Below are 13,174 nucleotides of genomic sequence, written 5' to 3'. Positions count from 1 at the left end.
CAGCACTTTTAGCCAGTGCACCGTGATATGGGCTCCTTCCCAGGGCTGGAGACACAGCCCCATGTCAGCACCCAGAGGTCTGCCTCTCTTTGCAACGGCTGCAAGGTGTTCCATAAGCTCAAAGTACCAACGTTCATAAAGCATATGTCCTATTTATGAATACTGAGTTCTTTTCAAAATTGTTAGTTACAAAACCACACAGGTAAGCTCCATAAGTCCTCACTCCATCGCTTTTCTCTACCCCAGCCCTTTCCTTCTCGCTCATCAAAAATACCAGCTACAGACAAACATTATCAAATCCATCAATGACCATATTCAAACCTTCCTTCACTCCATTTCCCCGATCCCTGTCCATCCCCCGTCCCAGCATTGAGTTTAAGAGGGTCCATGGGGTGACTCCCATGCCCCCCATCCCTCCATTCAATTGTCCAAAGGCTTAAGGAGCTCCTCCTACGCATGAGGCATCGCCAGAGCAGAGCTTTGGATTCAGACACACCTGCGGCATTTTACCTCTCAGAGCCTCGGGGTTCCCATCTGACAAATGGGGAGAGAAAGTACTCAGTACACATTGCTTTTCACTCTCCTCTCCCTTTTGTGTCTTCCATGGGGACGTCTGAGGACCCAAAGCCAGGCTCTCTGTAGCATCCCTGCCTGCTGCCACCCAGGGTTGAGCTGCCTTCAGTGTCACTTTGAGGACACTTAGTTTGGCATCACCTCAGAAAGGATAGGGTCAGACACAGGACCCCAGAGTCACCTAGGTCGCGGATGGCACCTTTCTTTGGCTTGGCTCTGAGAAGCAAAGGTAATTCCAATGTGTGTGGGTTTCCATTCCCGTTCCCAGAATCTCCTTCACATAAGTACTGTGAACCCCACACTTCTTTCTATTCAGGCCCTGTCCCGTGTCATCAGTTGCTCTGGCAGGGACAGAAGCCTTGCTGGGAAGCAGGAGCGGAGCCCAAGTGAGGTTAGGGAAGGGGAGGCCGTGCCACCATGGGTCCTCCTCGAGAAAGTCAGGGAAGCCACCTGTGCGGTGCGCGCCCTGGCGGGCAGCACAGAGGGGGACGCACCTGTGGCTCAGGGGTCAGGCAAGGAGCTCGAATCTAGGCTCTGCCACTGCTCTGAGACCCTATCACTTCTCCTTGAGGTTTGATTTTCCCCACTGTGAAATGGGATAGTAATCAGTAGTTCTTCAGACAGTGGGGAGACCTGATACGAGGTAGGTGCTCAGCAAATTCCAGGCCCCATCCCAGCCCCTCAGTCCCAGCAGGGTTTGTGTTGGGATCTCCTTCCCTCTCCTCCCTCCAAGCACCAGGCGGGCCCAGCCCTTACCAGGCAGCTGCGAGGCTGTTAGGGCAGGTCCTCTGGGCCTTCAGGCTGGGCTGTAAGGCAGGCTGTGGTCTTCTGGGCCCCCGAGGTGCTCCCCATCCTCAGCCCTGGCCTCCCGGGTGCCAGCACACAGCCGCTCTCTGATAGAGTGGCTCTCTCCCTGGGGGACAGGCCTGCAGGCCGCTGGGCGGGGCCTCCTGCAGCCCCTTCCCTGGGTGGAGCTCTGAGTCCTGGGTGTCTGTGGGAATTGCCCAGCTCCTGTTATGACTGCTGGCTGCCAGGGGGTTGATTCTGAGCTGTGTCTCAGCTATGTTCCCAGACCACAGAAAAAAACTTGAGATCAAAGACCCACGAAGGTCAAATGGAGTGCATGACCCCACCCGCCCTGCCTGGAAGATGAGTCTCAGGGTGGCTGAATCTGGAGGGCGCAGCTCCATCCTGATATAATGGAATGGGCATCAGCACTATATATGATCTTGGGCAAGTCCATTCACCTTTCTGTCCTCAGCTTCGCATCTGTAAGATAGAACTTGACCATTTCTGAAATTTTGATCCCTGGTTGTGTGTTGTAAGAGCATTTGGGGATCAACAGAAAGCCTCATCTATATAAAAGGAGACTTGCAGATCCAGGGAACATGTGCTTTCCAGGCTGGGAAGTTTCAAAAAGAGCCGCGGGGGCCAAGAGAGTGAAGGGTAGAGGCTGAGTAGCCAACCCAGGACGAGGTGGGAGAGACTTTGGTAGATTTCCAGATCTCTCCTCCTTGCCCACCCCTCCTCCCACAGAGGATTCTTTAATTCTCTGAAAAGTCCTTCTAGTAGCATCCTTCCTCCATGGCCAGTCAAACCTCTTAACAGGCCTGCTTCCACCTTGCTCGTTAAACACTAATCCTCCTGTCACCGCTGCCAGTGGCCCCGGAACTCACTGTTGGCTCCAGCCCCATGGGAAGGCACAGGAATTCCTGCAGGCTTGGCTTTGCACCCAGCCAGAGCTGGGAGCTGGGGAGGAAGCCCAGTGAGAGACCAGTGAGGGACCCCGGAGAGAGCTGAGGCTGTGGCAAGGTGCACACAGGCGCCTCCTACCCTCCTGACATCACAGCCAAGCTCCTGCCCGGACCCCTTTTCCCCCACTGGTCTTGGGGGTGGGAAAGTGGAAAGACAGGGAGAGAAATGGAGGGAGACAATGGAGCTGCAGAAAGTAAAAGGAGGTAGGAGGAGGGGTGGGCCTCATAGATAATACCCCGGAGATGCCTCTGGCTTCAAACCAGTTTCTTCAGTGTGCCCTGGAGCCCGGCCAGCCTCGCAAACATTTCTGTGCCGGCTGGCTGGTGGGCAGTAGGCTCCCTGAGACTCATCTTCCAGGCAAGGTGGGTGGGGTCACCTTCACCTGGGCGCCTGGAAGGCACTGCAGCAGGACAGGCTAAGGAGCCGTTTCAGGTTCTCAGTGAATGGAAAGTGGTTTGAGGTTTTTCTCGGAATTTCCAAGATGTTCTTACATAAAACAAAGGCTCATAAGGAACAAATACAGTTCAGAGCTGGAGGTAGGAGCGGGGGGGGGGGGGGGGGGGGGTGGTGTCCTTCTGACTCAGGACCAGTGAGACTTAGATGAAAGAACAAGGGCCGGCTGGCTGGGTGGCTTCGGGCAAGTTATTTAACCTCTCAGGACCTCAGTTTCCTTATCTGACAAATGAGGGTGATGATTTCTCAGAGGTAATGCAAGAATTCAGGATGACAGGTGTGAAAGCATATCTGAAACTAACTGGCATATTGCACCTGGAACACTGTAGATGCTCAATAAATTGCTTTTTATCCTGATGTTAGTATCTTCTCATGTTTGTACTTATCAATCCAATCTCCCATCTAGCCAAGTATCTATCACCTATCATTAATCCCTCATACTCGTCTCTAGCTCTACCATTAATGTATGTATGTATGTATGTATCTAGCATTCACCTGTATTTAATCTTCCCAATCAGGTTGTTAGTGCTTTCATTGCATGGTTTGTATTGGTTCCATGTTGGCATTCATATATGAATAGGCCGATCGTACCTGGGGGCAGGGCAAGCCAGACCTCAAGTTAACAAAGTAGGTATAAGACGGAGTCTTATCCCCAGCTTCAAACAAGGCTTCACTTTAGTGCCAGCCTCTTAGATTTCTTTCAGATCAACTGAAGAAACACCCAGAGCGGGGAGTTTCCAGGGAAGCCAGGGTCCTCTCCAGTGATCTCAGCAGCCTTGCGCTTGGCTCCAGCACCCCCAGCACCCTCTGTACCATCCAGGCCATCCAGTTCCCAAGTGTGACCTCTAGTCTCAGGATGCCTGAGGTCAGTGGCATTGCAGGATGTTCAGCTGTGCAGACAAGCCGCTCGCAGGTTCCCCATTTGGTGTCCACCTCCTAAGCCATATGGCTACACCCCTTCCTAGTGTCCCAGAAAAACAAAGGCCAGAGTGATTGCCACGCACATGGGATGCTCATAAGTATAATAATGCTGCACATTGACACAGCGCTTCGAAGGTTCCCAAGCCTTGAGCGTGCCGGGGCCTCGGCTTGTTTGAGCCACAGTGTCACACTGTGAAGAAGAGCGGCTTGTTCCTTTACCTTCATTCTGTAGAGGAAGCCGTGGCCAGAGTCACACTCTACTGAGTGACACCACCAGTACGAGCTGGAACCCAGGGCTCAGGGTTCCCAGTCAGCTGCTGCCTCACGTGCCCGTTCACCTGGGTGGGGTACAAATCGTGCAAGCGGAGCCTTTGGACGCCCCCCGCCCGGGGCTCTGCGGGCACCGGCTCTCCCAGGAAAGCCCCCCAGACCAGATGCTCCGCCGACCTGCGGTCCCAGCCGGAAAGGAAAGGAACTTGTCCCTGTTATTTCTGAATGGGCAAGAGAACAAGAGACAAACTAAAAGGGACAAAGAAAGCCAGAAACAGGTTATGAAAATGAATCTTGAGAAAGGAAATTCTACATGTGATCGAGCTGAATAAGAATGAATTTAATTAAGTGAATCTAAGTATCAAAAGTAAGCCGGCGCCAAATGAGTGTCTGATTCTCTCTCTGCTAAAAAGACCAAGTTTTTGTGTGCTATTGGTCTCTACTCCCGATAAGATGCTGTGGAACATGGCCTGCCTAGAAAGCAGAGATTCTGTGTTTTGTCAAATAATTTTACGTGTTTTAGGTTGTCACAGCCAGGTTTTTGATGACTTAAGAAAATGGAATCTTCTCATTAGGAAGAGCTAACCTGTGCTTGCAATGCCCTAGCCGACTTCCATGCAAAGCAGCTGCAAAAACATCTGGAAAGACTGTGGCACAGGTGAGCCCAACTCAAGAGGCCACCGAGCAACGTCTCTGAGCTCCTTTGAATGGCAATGTCTTTGGGCCAAATATATAGTCAGTTTTGTGGTTTAGAAACAGTCCTGGTTTTGTTTTGCTTCCACAGATACTGCCTGTATTTTTCTAGAGCCTTTCTGCCTTATTGTATAAATTCTTACAGATGGACACAGATCGCTTTTGGAGTGAAGGGAGATAGAAACAAACAAACAAGTGCATCATTTGACTATTAGGCATGTGATGGTGCAAAATATCCAGTTAAATACTACTCTTAAAAAAAAAGACTAGTTTTCCCCAGTTGAACTGAGGTGAGGGGAAACGGATGCAACTTAGGATAAAACGTTCCCGTGACTGAAGAATCTGGGACCCCTGAGTCGCAGAGTTTGCCCTTGTTTGCTCGTGAACGTCCCTTTCTCTCAGCAGTGACAAATAGGCCCCAAAGCCTTTATATTAAGTAGCTAGTCACTGCCAGCTTCCCTTGGCAAGAGGCCAACTGGCTAAGCTTTTTCAGTGCTGCACAGAAGGTGAGGGAGGTTTGCGCGTGCAAGTGCACATGGAGCAGGGACACTTTTGTGATTATCTGAGACATGGTGTGTAGTGTGTGGTGAGGCTGTCCACAAGGGTTCTAGTGTCAGGTTATGGCGGCGATAGGCACTCTTCATTCCGAAGATTGTATTTGCCATGTGGACGCTGAGCCAAAAGCATTGTCCAGAGTGGCCTTTCAGGTTCTTCTATTTTTGGTTATGTTTTTGAGTCCTAGTGCTCAGGAGGCTGTCCTAAACAAAATAAGGAGGAGGCAACTGACTTAATTTCAAGGAGACTCATTCATTCACTAAGTAAATATTAACAGAGCACCTGCTATGTATCGCCTTTCAGCCTCACAGGAATGAATCTGAAAAACAAACATCCCGTTTGCAGGTTCTGTGGTGACCAGCAATGTGTGGCTCGGTGCCCTGGACCTATGTCTTGTGCACAACAGAACTACAGGTCACCACTAGGTCATGAAGATGGGAATGGAGTTGAGGATTAGACAAAGCTGGGAGGGCAGGCAGAGCTGGTCTGAGAGATGTTCAGACCTGGGCAAAGATCCAGGATCCCCCAACATTAAAATCCACGGCCCAAAGACATAGTATTCGTATCTCATTGTCTGCATCAGATGGGTTTAGCCAGGCAAGTAGCTGGCAGGGTAAGTGGGTGAAATATTGGATATGGTGTCAGGAGTTAGGAAAATCATAGGAATGAGAGGAGTAGAGTTGAGTAAGATGGCCAGGCTGACAGATGAGAAACTCCCCTTCATCCCTCCACTCACTCATTCATTCACTCATCCATTCATTCAGCAAATATATCTGGCCTGTGAAGTACAAAGATAAAGCATGCCGACTACCTTTAAGAAGATTAGAGCCTTGTAGTAAAGAAAGGCAAATAATAATGATTAGAAATACTAACTGAGCCTTGCTATGTGCTATACTTTTTGTACAAACCTCTAATTTCCTCAGAGGGCCAACTGTTGCCTGCGTAGCCTGTGGAATGCATTACAGGAGAGGAAACCTGAGTTTAGGGAACCCGAATCTTTTGTAGTAGAGAGTAAGCCTACGTGCCCTTTGCTTTGGAAGGAGACGATCTCTGTCTCCTGAGGCCATTCGCTATACAAGCGTTATTGAAAAGACAGTCTATAACCAAGGCAGTGTCCCTGATAACAAGATATGAAGAAACACGAGGGACTCTTGGAAAACTACTTCCCAACAATGATCAGTTTTAGTTTTACAGGGTGAAAGCTTTTGTGGAAACAGTGAGAAGGAGAAACTGAGGGAAGTCCTCGGCCTTCATATCAAAGCAGTCCTTTACCCTCCCCCAGCAGGATTCAATCCTGGGGTACAGCCAGGCTAGTGAAACAGGTAAACAAAGTCACCAGCAGGAAGAATCTGATGCTCTCTCTTACTGACCAATTGTAAAGGCTTTGGCTCATGGAAAACATGTGGCTTCATCTTATTAGCATCTCAGAGCAGATGTCTAAAGAGAAAGGCAACCTGCCTAGGTAGGCATGGGGGAGCGTGTTGTGTACAATTCAATGTGATGGTCCAAAAGAAGGAAGGAAATTAGAGTCTGCTGAGGTTCTGCATTGTACCAGGAACCGTGATCAATAATTCTACAACTTTCCTTTCATTTAATCTCATGATAACCTTTGTCTTTTTTATTATGGTAAAATACACCTAACATAAAATTTACCATTGCAACACCTACTTAAAAGTGTGTAATTCAGTGGCATTAAGTTCATTCATAAGGTTGTGCCCCCAACACCACTATCTAGTTCCAGAACATTTTCATCCCCCCAAAAGAAACCCTAGACCCATGATGAGACAGCCACTTCTCATTCCCAGTCCCCCAAGTCCTGGCAACAACCAATCTGCTTTCTGCCTCTATGGCTTTGCCTTTTTTGTATATTCATAACAAACTTTTGATCTGAGTATTGCTAGTCCCATTTTACAGATGAGGAAACTGTAGCTCAGAGAAGTTTGTACCTTGTCCAAGGTCACAAGCTGGTAGGCGATGGATGTGATAGGTTCTGTACTGAGCTCCCCAGGCAGAGGAGGAAGCCCAGTGACTCATGTGACTCTTGGACTTGGCTTAGAAAGGCCTCTAGGAGCAGAGCATGCCCCTGTTAGTGTACCCAGGGTGTAGAGCAGGGCAGAGGAGGGGGAGGAGGGATCCTTCTGAATGAGAAGGAAGGGGAGGTATTTTTGGTGGAGGAAGGGTCCCAGGTATTGACATGGAGGGGCAGCCAGCCAGGAGGACCAGGGGGAGGCTCTCTCTAGCTAAGGGGCCAGGGCAGCTTCGAGCACAGCAGGATGTGAACTTAACAGCTTTGTTCATTCTGGTGAGTCCGCCATGAAGGGAGTCAGCTGACTCAGGTTGCTTTTTCTCCAGGGAAACACAGACCTGTCTTTGGGTGAAAGTCTCTTGTCAGCTGCCAGCACCCCAGGCTGTCTGGGGGGCTGAGTGACTTCGTGAATGGCCCCAGGTGAGAGGCAGCTGTGTGAGCCTTTGTTGGTCTCCTGGGAACCGTGAGAAGCCAGGTCAGGGAGCTGCACACCCACAGCCATCTGCGCCTCCTCCTTCAGCCTTGGGGGGCCACATTCTGGGCCTTTGCCCAAGCCACTGGGACTCGGGGAGCCCCTTTGCTTGCTTGGCATGTACGGTAGGTGTTTGAGTGTGTTCTTTTGTTACTTCCTAAAACTCAAGAGGTTCATGGTCTCTCCCTCTGGGGAATGTTGACCTTCCACCTTCCCAGCGCTTGTCACCTGGTCACCCTGGGTAGCAGACGTGGTTCCTCTAAGAGCCTGACTGATCCTTGCCTGAGAATCTCTCTCACCAGGGTGTGGCATCCCTTGGCCCGAGGGCCCTTAGAGGGGTTAGGCATCCGGCAGAAAGGGCGGGTACAGATGGGCTGCCTCTAGCAGCTGGCATGAGGGGCCTCCGCCACCCCCTGAGGGCCTTTGGGACACAATTGTGACTGCATCTGGCTGTGTCTGACTCTGCAGATGAGCTGAAAGGTGAGGCATGTGGCCTCCTCCTGGCAATGAGCTGCCTGTCTGTGAACGTGACCCCACAGATGTCCGTCTATCTGCCTCCCTCACACTGAGCCTTCCTTGAAGGAATTTCTAACCGCAACCTGAGCCCATGGGCAAGCCTGCTCCTTGGGGCCAGGACAGTGGCCCTACAGTGCCTGGTCAGGGCTAGTGGGAATGAAGGGGGAGGTGGGCACAGGAGACACCTGGCTGTCCGAGCAGATGGATCCGGGGAAGCACCCTGTTCGTTCCTAGCAGAGCAGGCGTGAAGGCAGAGCCCACCTGGGCCCAGCCAGCTCTGCCACACGTGGCTGGGCGAACTTGGGCAAACCGCTCGCCTCAGAGTCTTCACCTCTTCGAGCTGTTGTGAGGCTTAAATGAGAGAAGGCAAGTGAAGTGTCCAGGAGTTGGGCAGTAAATGTAAGTTTATTGCAGTAGTTGTTTTAGCCTTTGACCCTTCCACTTAGCATTGATTATCCTAGAAGAATGAAGGGATTTGCTCAAGGCCTGCATCTCTGGGAGAGCCCTGGGACTGTCCCCGCCTTTTCAGGGATGCTTCTCTGACCAGCTCCCCTTGGAGGGAGTTTCTGGGAGGAAGCACCACAGAAGTCTCCGCTCCCTGCTGACAAATCAGCCAGTAGGTGTCCGCGGTGATGGCGATGGCGATGGCGATGGCGATGGCGAGAGCCGACACTCTGTGAGCTGCCTACGTGGGGTAAGGCATTAGCCCCTCACAGCAACCCTATGAAGCAGGTGCTGTTACTGCTTTTTGTGCTAGTTGAGGTCTTTCGAGAAGCAGAGGCCAAGATGGCATTAGATGTGGCAGAGATGTACAGGGCCAAGTGTCTGCTGGAAAAAGGAGAGAGGGCAGGAGAGAACGGGCGGGAAGAGCCTCAGACACAAGCAGTGCAGGCCGGAGGAACCCTTGGCCAGGCGGAGAGTCTCCAGCTGAAGTCTCTCCATAGAAGGACCAGGTGTCCTTTAGGAATGGGCTGGACTAATAGCCCCTCCATGCCACTCACTGGCTGGCACAGCCTGGCGGATCATGTGGTCAGGATGCTGTCAGGCTTCGGTTTATGCGCATGGGAACAGGAGGAAGCAGGTCTCTGAAACCACCCAGAAGGGTGCCCACTTTCTGCTGGTCATGACCCCAGGTCCCATGCTTAGTTCTTTATGGGGCTCCTGGCAATCTTTCAGAAAGCTGGGTTTTGACACCCCACCCCCTACATGGAGGCAGAGCACTAGGCAGAGATCAGATCAGGGGGAAGGGAAGGAGGGCTCAATTTATAACCAAGCCTTGTGCTCCAAGCGGGTCAGCTCCAACCTGAAGCTGTGGATCAGAATGATGGGGACAGCCTGGGAGCTGTTTCTCAGACTCTCTGGAGAGTTCTAGAAGATAGCTCTACTGAGACCACCACCACCTGTTTTTGGACTTTTTTTTTTCTGTTCCTTTTTCTGTTGTATGAATGAGATCAGGAACTAGTATTTACTGAGCACCTATGGGTGCTTGCCACCGCACCAGGCACTTGACACGTTCCAATCTCAATTTGCCCACAGCTGGTGGGCAGCCTGGCTCTAGGGAAGGCAGGAGGCCCAGTGGTCAACCTGGGGAAGAAAAGGTGCTGGGTACTGGCTGTTCCGGTCAACTGTGTAGTAATGTCCAAGGTAAGTGCCCTTCTCCATGTCCTTAAAACTTCAGTGATGCTGGTGGCGAGGGACGTGTTCATTTGGAAGGAATTCCCACATGCCTCCCGTGGGCAGGTGCCGTGTGAGGTGCAGGTAGGTGTGACGTGGGTCTCCCCTTAGGGAGCTTTCGATCCTGGGTGATGTGGACATAGCAGGTGCTCTGGTGTACAAGGAAGGGGAGGTCAGAGGTCAGAGGTCAGCCTCACTTGAGGTCCCGAAGGCTTCTCAGAAGTGGCTACAATTCTATGGGGTCTTGAAGGGTGGGCTGAGGTTTACCCATGGACTTGGTGGAAAGAACATTCTAGGAAGAGGGACAGTGTGTGTGATTCCATGGATGCAGGAAATGCCACAAGGGGAGCTGGATAGAGATCCCTGGAAAGAGACTCCTGCTGGCAGGGGGAGGGGCAGAGGTGGGGAGCAGGCCAGGAGGGGCCTTGCAGGCCTTGCTGAGTAGGTGAGATTTTATTACTTTTACCATGTGGAGCCTTTTCATAGAGCACAACGGAGCAGCATCAACAGCAACGATAGTAATTGCTATTATATAGAGATAGTAATTGTTACAATCATTACTCTACTTTTTATAACCAGTGCTTACTGTGTGCCAGGCACTTTTCTAAGGGCTTTACCTGAGTTAATCGCTCAGCCTTAAACTGAACATTTAACGCTGTGACAGGTGTTATTAGTGGCCCCACATTACAGGTGAGGTCACTCAGGCACAGGAACATAGTGAGTGGCTGTGAACCCAGGCTGCTGACCCCAGGGCACACACTTGTCACTGCTTTGGCCCAGGGAAGAAAAGTGAATGCACGGAGCCCAGAAGTGTGACAGATCGGTGCTCATCTCAGCAACTCATAGCTGCTGTCCTGGCCTCGCCTCACTTACTGCTCTGGTGTCAGGCTGAGCATTTCCAAAGTTCTGAGATTCCGGGATGGGAGGTTTCTGTCTCTATGATCCCAGTTTCGAACAGTTCACAGTCTTTCCATTGTCAATGTTGTCTGGTTAACATCTCTCTGAATGTCACCTCTTATCCTAAGAAAGGCTGCTTGCTGACGGCAGGAATGCTCTGGGGGCACGAGATTTGCCTGGGGCTCTGGAGACTGGGGTAGGCGCCAGGCTGGTGCTGGGGTGGCCTCTGTAGTAACATGCAGCAGACTCCCCCCCCATCCGGTCTCCTCTCTCGGGAGATTAACATTATTGACCTCTCTAGCTATTATCTCACTTAATCTGTACAATAGTTTAGGCAGGAGGTTTTAACATCCCACTCTTCAGATGAGGAAACTGAGGCTTATGGAGGCGAAGAGCTGGAATCTGAACCCAAACCCAACTGACCGCAAACCCCACTCACTTTCCCCCACACTATTCCGATCTTGTCAGTAGTATCATCCCTGCTTTATAAACGAGGAAACAAGCTCAGAGAGGTGGCGTCACTTACCTGAGGTCACACAGCAAGTGCTTGGCAGCAGTGGGGTTGCAGCCCAAGCCTGCCCGATTTCAGAGGCTCTGGTACAACCTTTCATCCTGGCTCAGCCTGAACTGGGAGGAGAGCACAGGGTGTGAAATCAGGGGAATCTTTTGTTCTCTGTTCCCCAGTCCCCAACCCATCGCCCACTCCTAGTTTTGTGGGTCTGGCAGATGGAGAAACAAAGAGGGCCTTTCCGCCTTTTCTGCCCCTTCCTCCCATGGGGGCCCTGACTCTGCAGTACTGGGGTGAACCCTGAGTCAAACATTAGAAGATTGGGTCAAGTCCTTGCATCACCCTCTTGACCTTGGGCAAGTCACTCATTTGTAAAGCGGGCTGATGGGCTGGTTCCCTGCTGGCTTTTCCGGGGGAGCTGGGAAAAGAATCGAGGGATGTGAAGGCCCAGAAGAGGCTGAGACCAGCCCAGGGTAGGGGGCCACCAGGGGGCAGTATGAGTGTCATCGCTGTGCTGTTTCCCGCCTGCTGTGGCCTGGCCTCTACCCCTAGCTTTCCTGCAGCCTCTGTACAGTGCAGACCTCTCTCCAGGCCCAATGGCATTGGCTGCCCTGGGTGGCTGGCCCGGCCTGTTGGACCACATTTCTCACAGTTTTCCTGCCCTCCACCCTCCACCCTCCACCCCTCTGCCTCCCACCCCATTCCCTAAGGGGGAGATACCAGAGAGGATAACCCAGCTGTCTTTGTGACAAAAACCAAAAGTAAATAAAGGCATATTTACTGAGTACCTGTAACTCGCCAGGCACTTGAAGTATTTAATCCTTGCAGCCACCCTGAGAATTGCCCCGTTGAGTTTTGATGAAAGCAAGGCTTCGGAGGGGCCCACCGCTGAGGGACATGGAGCTGGAAAGGGGGCAGGGTGGAGGGGTGGGGGATCCAGGATTCCAGCTCTGGGCTGTCTCACTCCGTGGGAAGCCAGACCCTTTCCTCCCTCCCATTCTGCACACCCCACTGACCTGCATGTCCTTCGGGTGGCCCAGGTCTGTGGCTGGCTGGCTGTCTGTCCAGGAAGCAGAAGCCAGGATTAACAACTTGGGCTGGGCTGGCTGCCTCTTCCTCCAGGCTGCTCAGGATTTTTCAGTCCCCAGAAGAAATGAAGACTCTGGGAACAGCTTTGCTCCTGGGGCCCCATTATCCTAACCCCATCCTAGCCTGTGAGCACCAGGTGGGCCTGAAGGAGGCTGCCTGCTGGGCAGTGGGCAGAGGACCTTCATCTGGGCCTTTGCAGGTCAGCGACTGCGTGGACAGTTTCCCATGTGGGCAGGAAGGACCCTGCACTTCCAGCGGGCTCTATCAGCAACCAGCCTGTGCCATCAGTAATCAGCCTGTGATCTCAGTCAGGTCTCATCACCTCTCTGAGCCTCAGTGTCTTGGTCTATAAAATGGGACCGTATCCTCACCTCACTGGGATGAATGAGTCGCTGTGAGCTGGTCTTGACGGGGGAAGCTCTGGCTGGGACCTGTTGCATAATTTGCAGGACCCAGTGCAAACGTGAAAACGTGGGGGTCCCCATTCACAGGTGATTCAGCATTTCAAGGCAGAGGTAGGAGAGCAGACACGAGGCACCGGGCTGTTGGAAGTGGCGGGCTTGTGCGTGCACAGGTGGCCCGAAGCCAGCCCTGGCCCTGCGGTTAGGAGCACAAGGCGCGCCCTCCGGGGCTTGGGGCCGCTGCCCACCCGTGGGCTCCGGGAGTGGTCTGGAGTCTTGGGCGGCAGGGCTCGCGGCGTATTGGGCGGGGCGCCTGCGCCATCTAGCGGCTCAGTGGCGAGCAGCAGCCCCGCTCACACCCAGCCGGAGCA

The sequence above is a fragment of the Miniopterus natalensis genome, chromosome 4, assembly GCF_054644295.1.
Source record: "Miniopterus natalensis isolate mMinNat1 chromosome 4, mMinNat1.hap1, whole genome shotgun sequence".
NCBI classification, from domain to species: Eukaryota; Metazoa; Chordata; class Mammalia; order Chiroptera; family Miniopteridae; genus Miniopterus; species Miniopterus natalensis.
The sequence above is the reverse complement of the archived record's forward strand: the minus strand, read 5'-3'. Positions refer to the sequence as shown.